The following is a 13,309-nucleotide window of genomic DNA, read 5'->3' as shown; positions in this document are numbered from 1 at the left end:
TAAATATGCTAATAATTTTTTGCAACAGTGTAGAGCAACGCAGTGTTTCATTCCTTGAATGAATCTGTTTTTGAACAAATCATGTGAGCCAGTGATTCAACAGTCCATTCACTTGTAAAGTTTCAAATTGAATAAGCCGCTCTGAATTATTCGTTTGATTTGAATGATTAAATAAATTATTTATTAAAACCATTTTTTATCAGTCTATAATCTTTTACAACATTTAATTTCTATAAAGTATATATTTAATTTTGTATATAATTTTTAGAATATATAACATAACTAAATTACTAAATTATAATTAATTATAATAATTATAATAATTAATTATACTTTTGACATTTGACAAAAGTCTTATTATTTTCATTTCAATTTCCAATGTAATTAAATAAGCGGTTTTCAACAACTTTAAAATACTTGAAGTATGGTATTTATTTTATCTTATTTTATTTAGTATTAATTACATAATCAAGCTGAGATAATAACACACACACAAAATATCATGATCTACTTATGTAATTATTGTTAATGACAGTAAGAATACAATTACCTGGCTGGAAATAATTTTGAAATTGTGATCCTGGTCCCCCATACACAAACCAATGATGTCTCCAGCATAGAAATACGGTGATCAGAGGTGGATTTAGTGAATTGGGGGCCCAAGGCAAATATAGGAATGGGGCCCTATACATTTGCACACATTTACATAGATCAGCCTTGAGGTTCTTTTTTGTTGTCATGCTTGCTGCTGCACAATGGTGCCACATTGTTGTGTCAAATGTTTAAACATTTTTATGTACATGTTATAATGGGATTCTTTTATGTACATTTACAATTATTCATTTAGCAGACACTTTTGTATACTTATGTTGTAGACCATGAAATAGAAATTGATTTTGGTGTTGAGATACAAGTTTTAACAAAAAACAAAATAAATTATAAAATGATCTCAACCTCACAATTGAACCTTTAAACCTTTTTTTTTTTAAGAAAAGGGATGAGTCGGAAATATAAATTATTATATTATTTAAAACGGATTTGGTCTGAACAAAAACTGCAGACTGGATTACTGAAAATGCACATCCATTCTCTGCCAGTAGGAGGTGCTTTTGAAACATCAGAAATATAGTGGTATCCCCCGTAAAGGCTGTAAACAAAGCAGCTCAGCTCATAAATTATACTTTATCAGGTAAAATAAAAAAATGTGATCGAAACTTTTCTGAAGACAATCAGTTCCCTTCAGAGGTTCCTTCATTTAAAAACAATTGAAAGTGTGAAAAAATATAGCCTATATTGACGAGGAAAGTCCACTGATGAGTTACTAGCATAAGTCTACATTTTATTTTAGTCACTTTTTACTTAGGGCTAAAATGTATAATCGTGATTGATATTCACTCTCACTGAGCTTTTCCTGGACTGTGCCCAGCTGGTGGAATGACCTCCCGATCTCAATTCGAACAGCTGAGTCTTTACTCATTTTCAAAAACATCTAAAGACTCATCTTTTTCGCCAGCACTTAACCAACTGAAAATATCTTGCTCTGACATATCTTAAAATATGTCAGTGTCATTGTTTTGTGTCAAGATGCACACCTGAAACATTTTCTTCTAAGGCAATTTTGTAAAAGTGGCTTAAATATCTTAATTTAACTAAGGTCTAGTCCTGGCTTAAGCTAAGCCCCGTTTGTGAAACTGGGCCTTCAAGTTTTTAATAAACATGTGCATGGACAAATATGGATGCTTTATGTAATATGTGTTTATTATTAGTGAAACCATAGTTAACAGAGCATTAAGAGTAGACATGTTTCATAGGTCATAGATGTTTTTCAAAGAACTTGTTCATGTCTATTAGACACATGAAAACAAAAAACAAACAAAAAACAAAAACAAAACAGAAATAATAGGTTCCTATTACTTCTCTTTCTTTGCACTGAGCAATTTACTTACACAAACCTGTTTGCATTTTCGCAAGACAGGGCAGCTCACTTCACCTCACAAAATGTACATTTATTATTTATTATTACATTTGTTTGCCACTCTGTGCCACATTCTGTATTTTGATGCAGCTAAATTCTCAAAACTGTTTTCATTGATATATTTGACTGTTTTTGTTGTCAGACAACAGGATGAATATGAAATAGGGACTGAAATGGGACCCATTAAGACTAACCAGCTCTCCCTTCCAAGATGTTAATCTGTACAAAAAACTGATTTATAATCGTGCCGTCGTCTGATAAAATCAAATAGGTTACACACAAGATAAAGACAATAGCTGTGCTATGATTTCGGCTATACTTGCATGTAAAATTAGAGAAGCAACATATCTGTGTTTTAACTGAAAGCGCAGCTCCTTTCACCCGCTCACTGAACAGAGCAGACCCAGAGAGAGAGTTGTGCGCACGCGCTGGGAAAGAGAGACCTCGCGCTCTTGCGGCAGTCAGCTTCAGAGGCATAATATTTTCATTTCATAAGTCTTATTTTCATATAAATTTGAACACTGCAACCTCAAAGATGTACATGCATTTTCAATTAGATTGTGCAGATAATACAAATAGTTGCATCAGAACATTGTACAGTTTTGTTTTCAAAAGAATGGTTTTAAAGTTTAAAAGAACACACTATGCTTGTGAACTCATAAAACACTAAATAATTACTATTAAATTGATGCATTGTAGCTAGTCTGTGCAACACTCTGAAATGCTGCATTTTACCCATCCAAATGCACACACACGGCAGTGAGTATTGACCACACACACACACACATACATACATACACACACACACACACTGTGAACTCACACCAGGAGCAGTGCCCTGTTGAATAAAAAAAAAACAGCATATGTTGGTTAGGTATGTTTTCAAGCATGGCAGCTGATTTGAGCTGGTTTAAACTGAGGAATTGGGGGTTGGGTGCCTTGCTCAAGGTAACCAGCATTGTGGGTAATTAGGGTGGAAGAGAGTGCTGTTCGTTCACTCAACTGCTCCACACTTCAACCTACTTCAACAAAAGTACAAATGTAAATTAAAGCTGCAAGCAGCGATGAACGGGCCCTCGCACCCGGGCTCACCACCACCGGGTGGCTTTTGTAAAACAGCGAACGGCGAGAAATATGCTTTTAATGTGGTAAATATAAGAGGAATATGTCAAAGTCATTTATATGTGCCAATCTTCCTGCTGCCAGCTGGTGGCGCTATGACTATAACTGGTTTTTTCATGTAGATTTCTTCAGTCCAGCACTTTTATCAAGCATATGAAATTTAGTGCAGATTGAACATGGAATGTTTGAGTTAGTATAAAGCATGTTGTGTCCTATTGACAACAGGTGGCGCTATGATTATAACTGAATATTGGCCTTTAGATATCTTCAGGCCATGACTCCTTATCAAATATTTGAAGTTTGATGCAGATTGGACATTGCATGTTTAAGTTAGTGTAAAACAAGCCATTTTATGTTGTCAGCAGGTGGCGCTATGATTATAGTGGAATAATGACCTTCAGATGTGTTCAGGTCAAGACTCTTTTCGGACATGTGAAGTTTGGGGAAGATCGGACATCTTATGCCTGAGTTACAACAACTTCTATTCCCATGGCGAGACATCGAACTTTGTCACGGTGCCATGGCCACACCCTTTAATGAAACCTCAAGATGTTCACAATTTAACATCGCAAAGGCCTTTAGATTAGACTGACCAAAAAAAATTATAAAATGTCATAAAATTTCTAGGAGTAGTTTGTTACGGCGTAAAACATGACACTTCCTGTTGCCAGCAGGTGGCGCTATCGCGATATCTGAATATTGGCATGTAGATATGTTCAGGTCAGGAGTCTTCTCAAACATGTGAAGTTTGGGGCAGATTGGACATTGTATGTCTGAGTTATAGCAACTTCCTTTCTCATGGCGAAACATGGAAATTTGTAAGGCCGCCACAGACACGCCCTTAAACGAAACCTCAAGATCTTCGCAATTTAACATCGCAAAGGCCTTTTGATTACACTGACAAAGTTTGGTGTTGATCTGAATAAATCTCTAGGAGGAGTTCGTTAAAGTACAACCCCAGAAAATGGCAAAAACGACACAAATTTTGCAGAGAAAATTCAAAATAACTGACTTCCTGTTTGGATTCGAATTTCATGCCAAGATACTTTTTTGTAGGTATTGGTGTGTTACATGTGTGTACCGATTTTTGTACATGTACGTGAAACGTAGCTCGAGGCGCACTCCGTTAAAAATGTATAGGTGGCGCTATCGAGGCATTTTGCCACACCCAATGGAATATTGGCCTTCAGATGTGTTCAGGCCAGGACTCTTATCAAACATGTGAAGTTTGGGCAAGATCGGACATTTTATGCCTGAGTTACAATAACTTTTATTCCCAATGGCAAGACATCGAACTTTGTGACGGCGCCATGGACACGCCCTTTAACGAAAACTCAAGATCTTCACAATTTAACATCGCACAGGCCTTTAGAATAGAGTGACTGAAAAAAATTAAACATTGATGTCATAAATTTTCTCGGGGTAGTTTGTTACAGCGTAAAATATGTCACTTCCTGTTGCCAGTAGGTGGCGCTATGACTATAAATGAATATGGGCATGTCAATCTGTTCAGGTCAGGAGTCTTATCAAACATGTGAAGTTTGTGGCAGATTGGACATTGTATGTCTGAGTTATAGCAACTTCATTTTTCATGGCGAATCATCGAAATTCGTCAGGCCGCCACGGACACCGCCCTTCAACGAAAACTCAAGATCTTCGCAATTTAACATCGCAAATGCCTTTACATTAGGCATACCAAATTTGGTGTTGATCTGAATAAATCTCTAGGAGGAGTTCGTTAAAATACAAGGCATGCAAATGACAAAAAAGATGCAAAATTTGCTCATAAAATTAAAAATAACCGACTTCCTGTTGGGTTCGGATATACTGCTCCAAGAGTCTTTTTGTAGGTACTGATGCTTTACATATGTGTGCCAATTTTCGTGCATGTACGTAAAACACAGCTCGAGGGCTGTTGATTTTTTTACGATAGGTGGCGCTGTTGAGCCATTTTGCCACACCCTCTTCTGAAACCTATATCAGACGAAAATTTTCACCAGGCCTGACGCGTGTGCAAAGTTTCAGGACTTTTTGAGCATGTTTAGGCCCTCAAAAATGCGATTCATTTTGGAGAAGAAGAAGAAGAAGAAGAAGAAGAAGAAGAAGAAGAAGAAGAAGAAGAATAAACGAAGCAGATACAAGAGGGTCCTCACACCATCGGTGCTCGGGCCCTAATAAAGAAACACTCATTCCAACAGAAATACAAATTTAAAGAATTAAAACATTCCAACAGAAGAACAAAACAAAGAATTGAAAAACTCAACAGAAGTATGTATTTAGTATAAGATGACACAATTTCATCTATGATATGCCTGCTTTTGTGTGTGCAAGTGTTTGTATCCAACTATGTGCTTAAGTGTGCGTATTTGTATGTATGTGAGTGTGGGTCAGAGCAGGTGTGTTTGTTCACAGGCAGGTTTTACACACAAACCCTTCATCTTGAGAAATTACTTCTATTGCTATCTTTCCTCTCCATGCATTCTGCCTACAGTTTGGGACATGTTCCATAAAGATATTTTGAAAATTACCTACCGTAAATATATCAAAACTTAATTTTTGATTGGTAATATGCATTGCTAAGGATTTCATTTGGACAACTTTAAAGGTGATTTTCAAATAGTTGTATCTCCGCAAAATATTGTGCTATCCTAACAAACCATACATCAATATAAAGCTTATGATGTAAAAACCTCAATAATAATAATAAAAAAAGACCCTCATGACTGGTTTTGTGGTCCAGGGTCACTTTGTTTGATGGTATTGTCCATCACATGCAAAATTGTGCAAGCCAAGTGCAAAACGAGAAATTATGTTTTCTTTTACAACACCCTACACCAGAACTTTGAGGAAGACGCTTTACATGAAATACTTAATCAACCCTAGTCTGAGGGAAAATAGATACCCTAAAAGGAGACATGTTGAGTATGCATTATGATTGGATGAGATAGAAACATCCTGGTTTGATTGGGATATAAATACTGAGTCGAAGTGTTCCTCTTTGTCACACACTGTGCAGATGCTCTGTATGATTGTCTGACTTTTTTCTGACTTTTTCTAATTCTACAATACTCTCTGAGTTATTGCCTCACAATAAGAGTTGGAAACATTTTTCCATAACAAAGGTGAGTAAATCTTCAGCAAAATTTCATTTTAGGTCAGCTGTTGCATTAAACTCCTTCTAACTCTTAGCTAAATCATTATCATTAATTACTTTTACCATGTCTAATAATATCAGGTTTACCATTAGTGTAATAAATCATAAACTATCGGATACAAGCTCGTATCATTGCAGACTAGGCTCTTTTGTTCTATAAATTGGTTAATACACAATGCACAGATATTCTGAAGAGAGTGTCTCAGAGTGAAGTTCTCATGGCGTCTCTCCATACATTGCTGATTCTGTGCGTTTGTGCCACAGCCCTGTGTTTGGTGAGTATAGAATTCAGATGTCATAGAAACAATTTTGCGATCATGTGTTGATTAATATTGTGCTAAAGCAAAACTAACACAGCTATTGTTATATTTAAATACAATGACCTTGTTCAAGACTGAATTATTTTTATGATAGTTTGTGGATATTTCAAACAATATCAAAGCTTACACTATAATTGTTTGTTGTAAATTTGCACCGTTGACACTCATCGCTCAAATGTTTTCTTTAAAAGCCAACATCTTCACTCACAGGTGAGTCATAATAATCACATCATTTTAATATTACAATATATTAAATCATCATAACTGTTTATTTTATTTATATTTATATAATATGTTTTGAATTTGACCTTTTTTGTAGGCAATACAGAGATTGATGTGGATAATGGAAAAGACCTGGATATATTTGAAATAAATGAAGGTTTGTGGAAACATAAATATCATGTTTTAAATCTGTAGCATAATTTCATTTTTGGAACTTCTTTATTCACTAGTGCAGAACTCCCCACCGCTACACATTTTGTTTGATTGGTTGTTTGTTTATTTGTAGTTTAGAATTCTTTATTTTTAATGGGCACTACATGTGCGGTCAAACTGTAAACACAAAAAGTTCACAATTAATATTTAGCAATGTTTCACATATCACATTTGCATTAAACATTATCGCATGTAATACAATATGTATTTCTGGAACAGTCTCTTGTGTCACAGAACTTGCATTAAAATTTTGTTTACTATATGCAACATATTGCATGAATATTTCAACAAGTAACATAATAAACAAAATATGTCTACATAAACAGCAAACATAAGTGATAATATTGACCGTTTAGGCGCTTAATCGCAAATAGCAGATCTAAATAGAGATAACTTTAGAAACCTCAGATTACTTAAACAACGATAACATTACTCACCACACTGGGAATATATAGTTTAAATTATTGTTTCAATCTGGAATTATTATTAGAAGTTCAGCAAGCTTGAACATGAGAAACAACATGGCTTTTTTCCCTCTGGAGTCTAAGGGTATTTTTGGGGCCTGGAGAAGTTTTGTCACCCCCTGAAATCTAAGCTTATAGGGGCAGCACCTAACATCCCGGCCCCCAAATGACCCAAACAGGTCATTCAAAGGAAAGTAAAGGTGATGCCTCAACTAAACTAGTTCAACTGATAAAAACTGGCTTTCAGGAGGCAGATTTTATCCACAGGACGACTGAAGACTCCTGCCTGTGTTTTCACTTCCACAGTACGTACAAGTCCATCTGTACCTGGATAAACTTGAGTAATCAGACCTAGTGGCCAGTGATTGCGTGGTGCATTTTCATGCAGAATGATCACAAGATCTCCTACTTGAAGATTCCGCTTTGGTTGTAGCCATTTTTTGGCGTTACTGCAGCAGTGCAGGCAAATATTCTTTAATCCATCTCGACCAGAAGATATCTGCCAGATACTGGACCTGGCGCCATCTGCGTCGGTAAACATCTTGTTTTACGAAGGCTCCTGGGGTTTTAGTCCCGTAGAGTTGGAACTGACCTGAACGGAGTAACAACAGATGATTTGGGGTGAGTGAGTAGAGGATCTGATGGGTCATCTGAGAGTTTAGTGATTGGTCTTACCATTCACAATAGACTCACGCAACAAAAACAGTGTTGTCAGACCCTCGTCATCTGGTGCCTGCTGCAATAGGACAGGTTTAGAATGGAAAGACGTTGTGCGAATTTGTTAAGAATTTTACATTGTTCTGCAGCAGTGTAATCAGAAATCTTTTGTTGATTCCATTCACTGGTGGCTTTCCGTAACTCTCGTAATCCACCAACGAAATTAGTTCCGTTATCTGACCGTATTTCAGAAGGTGGGCCCTCTCCTGCGATGAATCGTTGTAATGCATTGATAAAGGAATCAGTATCGAGGGGTGGTGTGCGACTTCGAGAATGAATAGCTCTCGTAGTGAGACATGTAAACAAACATCCATACCCTCTTTTGTTCACTGCGTGCCTTCTTAATCAAGAATGGTCCGAAGTAGTCTATGCCCACTCGAGTGAATGGAGGCTCACACGGAGTAACTCTAGAGTCAGGTAAGTCTGCCATTTGCTGGGCTTGCGGCCTAGCTCTTAACTTGCGACACTGTAGGCATGACTTGAGAGTTTTGGGTAATGACAGCACGTCCCTTTAGGAATCCAGAAAACTTTGACGAATTTCTGTAAGAACTCGTTCTGGACCTGCATTACCCAAACGAAGATGGTAGTGACGAATAATCAGCTGGGTGACGTGATGATTGTTAGGTAGGATCACTGGATGTTTAGCCTCGTAAGGAATTGGGGCGTTCATTAGTCTGCCTCCGACATGAAGGAGTTGATCATTTTCATCCCTAAAGGGTTTAAGTTTGAGAAGAGAACTGGGTTTGGCTTCAGTAGATCTGAAAGTTGCAGCTTGTATGTAATTGAAAATGGCTAACTCTGCTTGCTGGAGCTCACCAACAGTAATGGGTTCAGAAAGATGTGCACTTACTTTCTTGCGTAACAAAGCCTTGAGACGCAACAAGATAGCAGTAGCTCTTTTCAAACGATGCCAACTGGAGTATCGTTCCAGTAGTCTGTCCACTGCATTTTTCATTGCTTGGTTTGGTATTGTGTGAGCTGCATAGACTTCTTTGCCTCGTTTGATCTCTGCTTCATCTGGCAAGTCATTTATAATAGGTTGAGCAGGCCAATGTTCCTCATCATGTCTAAGAAAGTGTGGACCAGATACCCATCGTTCACTTGCCAAAATCTCCCTCATAGTCATCCCTCGAGAGACGTCATCCGCAGGGTTAGAGACAGAATCAATATGTCTCCACTGGCATGATTCTGAGCGTTCATGTATTTTTGATATATGGTTGGCGACAAATGTCTGGAAACGACAATGCTTGTTTTTAATGTACTGAAGTACAATAGTACTGTCCATCCAAAAGAAAGTCCTTTCAGTTGGAATCTCTACATGTTGTTTGATATGCTGATTCAGCTCCGTAGCAACAACTGCTGCAAGTAGCTCCAGTCGTGGTATGCTAACAGGCTTGATTGGAGCAAGTCTGGCCTTTGACATCACGAGCCTGCAGGTGCCGCCAATCCGGATGTATGAAACAGCACCGTAAGCCAATTCCGCAGCATCGGAAAAGTGATGGAGCTGGGTAGATAACAAACAACTTGTGGATGTTGGTCTAAGGCATCTTGGAATTGTCAGCGCTGACAACAGAGGCAAGTCGTTCAACCATCTGTGCCATTGTGCTGCTATTTCCACCGGTAACTCCTCATCCCACTCAACTTTTAAGCGGCACAACTCTTGAAAGATTGCTTTAGCTTTGAGCACAAAAGGGCTTGCAAATCCTAAAGGATCATAGATGGAACTGGTAGTGCTCAATACTCCTCTCTTTGTTACAGGCTTATCTACTGACTTGACATCAAATGTGAAGCAATCTCGTGCTACATCCCAAAGGACGCCCAGTGTTCGTTCAAATGGCAAATCCTCTTGGTCAAGGTTTACCTCATGTAATGATTTTGCCCAGTCACCAGCTGGTATTGATTTCATCACTTCCTTGGAATTGCTTAACCACTTGGTTAATCTAAAGCCTCTGCAGGTGAGCAGTTCCCAGAGTTCGGAAGCAAGTTTCATGGCAGCCTCCTCTGTTGGTACTGACTTAAGGCAATCGTCGACATAGAAATTTCGCTTAACCGTTTCCACTGTGTCGTCAGAGAAGTTTCCACGATTGTCCTCTGCCACTCGTTGCAAGGCAAAATTGGCAGCACTAGGGCTCCAGACACCTCCAAACAGATGAGCCGTCATACGATAATGCTTAGGTGGTTTGTTCGGGGCGTTATCTTCCCAACACAGGAAGCGAAGCACATCTCTTTCATCAGATGGCACTCGGACCTGATAGAACATGCTCTCGATGTCCGCATTTAGAGCAATGGGTTCTTGTCTGAACTTGAGAAGGACTCCTAGCAGCTTATTGGTAAGGTCTGGGCCTTGATGAATGTGGTCATTTAATGAAGTACCTTGGTACTGTGCTGCACAATCAAAGACGATACGAACTTTCTCTGGCTTACGTGGATGTAGCACTGGATGATGCGGCAGGTACCACACACAACCATCTGTTCTGTTGATGTCGATGACCTCTTCTGCATATTTTTTGCGCAAAGAGTCTCTAATACCCTCTGTATACTTCTGAAGCAAAGTTGGGTCCTTCTTTAGCCTCTTTCCTAGAAGGTCTAATCGATGCTTGGCCATCGTGTAGTTATTGGGCAGTCGTGGTGGATGTTCTTTAAATGGGATAGGAAGTGTGTAATGACCTTCCTCTTTGACTGATTGTTTGTTCCATAGGGCCACAACTTGCTCATCAAACTACTGACAGCGAATCCTGGTTCACATGCACTGGATCATCCAATTTCCAAAATTTTTCAACAGCTTGTTGTAGAGAATGATCAGCTCGAATAAAAATTGGCAGAGAAACAGATGTAGAGCCATCAGCTACTGGTCCATGGAGTGTCCATCCTAGGCCAGTAAGAATTGCATATGGTTCGCCAGACTCACCACAGCATGTGTCACGAGGAGCAAGTATGTCTGGTTGGTCTAGACCTATTAGCAGGTGAACCTCATCAGCTAGATCAGCATCGGGTAGACTGATTTCATCCACAATTTCCCGCAGATGCGGCCACTGAAACAGCTCCTGCTGTGTGACTAGGCTGTCTAGACTTATGTTTAGGTTATCCCGACAGAGCACTCCTTTCATCAGGAAAGAGTTCTTTTGTTGAGCATCTTCAACTCGTAGATCCACTGCTAATGTGACTACGTTTAGGTATTTTGGTCTCCATAGTGTTAAGTTTAATGTTCATTTTTGTGTGATTCCAGTTTAAGAGCACGAACTAGCTTCTTAGAAGCAAAGGTCCCATTTGAGCCACTGTCAAGCAAAGCAAAGACATTCATAGAGAATCGTTTGTGTCTGTCTGAAACCACTACAGGCAGAATGGGAAGTGCAAATCTTCTTTTGACTGACTTCACTGCATTTTCTGGTAGCATGTGCTTGAATGGCTTTGTGGCGGGGTCGACAGCTGGCTCATCTTCAGTAGCTTGATTAGTAGATTGGCTTTTGTCGTTGTCAGAAGCTACGATGGCAGAGTGTAGCCAACTGTTGTGTTTTTTCCCACATCCAGGCACCTTGCATACCCAGCTGCGAGAAACAGATTGTGCTACGATGACCCTTCATAAAGCAGTTCAGGCAGAGTTGCTTTTGCCGAACAAAGGCCAAACGCTCTTGAACAGACAAAGCTCTGAAGGCTTGACACTGGTTCAGGAAGTGTCCGTCAGTGCACTTTGGACATTTAAATCTTGACGTTATCTTCGGTGTGGACGATATGGTGGATTCATTAGTAACTGACACTGTTGCAAATGTCTGCCTTTTCTTATTGAAGCTTGACTTAGCATTTGATTTAGAACTCACCAGGAGAATTTCGACTGGCAGGTGTAAGAAGATTCCCAAAAATAGGATCAGCTCTCTTAGTGGCTTCAGATTCCACAAGACAGACTACATCATCCAACTTTGGTAAACGTCCAGATTTTACAATCTTTAATTTATTGTGAGCCATCATTTCTTTATTCTCTTCAGGCAGCTTTTCTACAATCTGTAGCAAAGTGCGTCCTCCATTGAGCTCATCCTCACACTTCATTGCCTTTAGAGTGTCTCGGCAGCTACACAAAATGTCTGCAAAGCTTTGCAAACTGCTTGTTGTCTTTAATGTCTTTATGATTGAGCACCTTGTCGACCCATGCTTGTGATACTGCATATGGATTGCCAAAACGTCTTTTCAGAATAGCCATGGCTTCTAAATAGGCCCAGGCTAGAGTCAGGGTTGTACAAGCAGTGCGAGATAGCATCTCTAGCTTGACCGACAGTGTACTGATGCAGACGAGTGAGTTTTTTCTTGATCTGGCACTGTCTCTTTGTCAATCACTGAGGAAAAACAATCTGATGAACTGCCAGTACTTTAAGGGTTCTCCATCGAACTTGATGATGTCAACAGGTGGTAAGTGCATGGAATCAATGTGTGTATGATACTGTTGCCTTGACAGCTCTAGTAGTTCACATAAAGAATTCTCGTTTACTGCTGAGAATGATGGACGAAAGTTGAAGGATGGGTTACCTGAGACAGGAGTTGAGAAATCTTTGTTTATTGTTGCTAACTCAGCCTTTCGTCGATTCTCCTCCATCTCAGCATCTTTGAGTTTCAGTAAGGCTTTTAGTCCAGCTATTGCAAATTCAGCTTGCTGAAGTTGTAGTTTAAACTCTGCACGCAGACGTTCTTCTTGTTCAGCTAAAAGCACAGTAGAGAAATCTCTTTATTTTCTTTCTGTTTTAGATTCTGTAGCTCTTGAAACTGTGTAGATAGTTGGTCTACAGGAGACATTTGCGGATTAGCAGCTTCATCAAGCGTTTTGCTGTTCCTCTTGGAAGTTTGATGCATTAGAAGACTCCATTGATGGCTTAAAGTCTTCAAGCCAGCTTAAGACTGTGTGCTGTAAGTCTTGCACATCCCGCAGGACTGATGTTAAATAGCCTTTAGAAAGCATCAAGGTCATCATCATCTTCTAATGTTTTATGGTACATGGTCATGGATCTCGTGTGAAACCGCATAACCAGCCTGATCCAGAGCAGCAAGGTTTCATCTCTACCTCTTTGGGCTGATTACATTTGATAGCGGTTGTAATCTGTGTCATCAAGTGTGTCACAGCAGCCTTTGCACCTCCATG

Source organism: Cyprinus carpio, chromosome B4, assembly GCF_018340385.1.
Source record: "Cyprinus carpio isolate SPL01 chromosome B4, ASM1834038v1, whole genome shotgun sequence".
In the NCBI taxonomy this organism is placed as follows: Eukaryota; Metazoa; Chordata; class Actinopteri; order Cypriniformes; family Cyprinidae; genus Cyprinus; species Cyprinus carpio.
The sequence above is the reverse complement of the archived record's forward strand: the minus strand, read 5'-3'. Positions refer to the sequence as shown.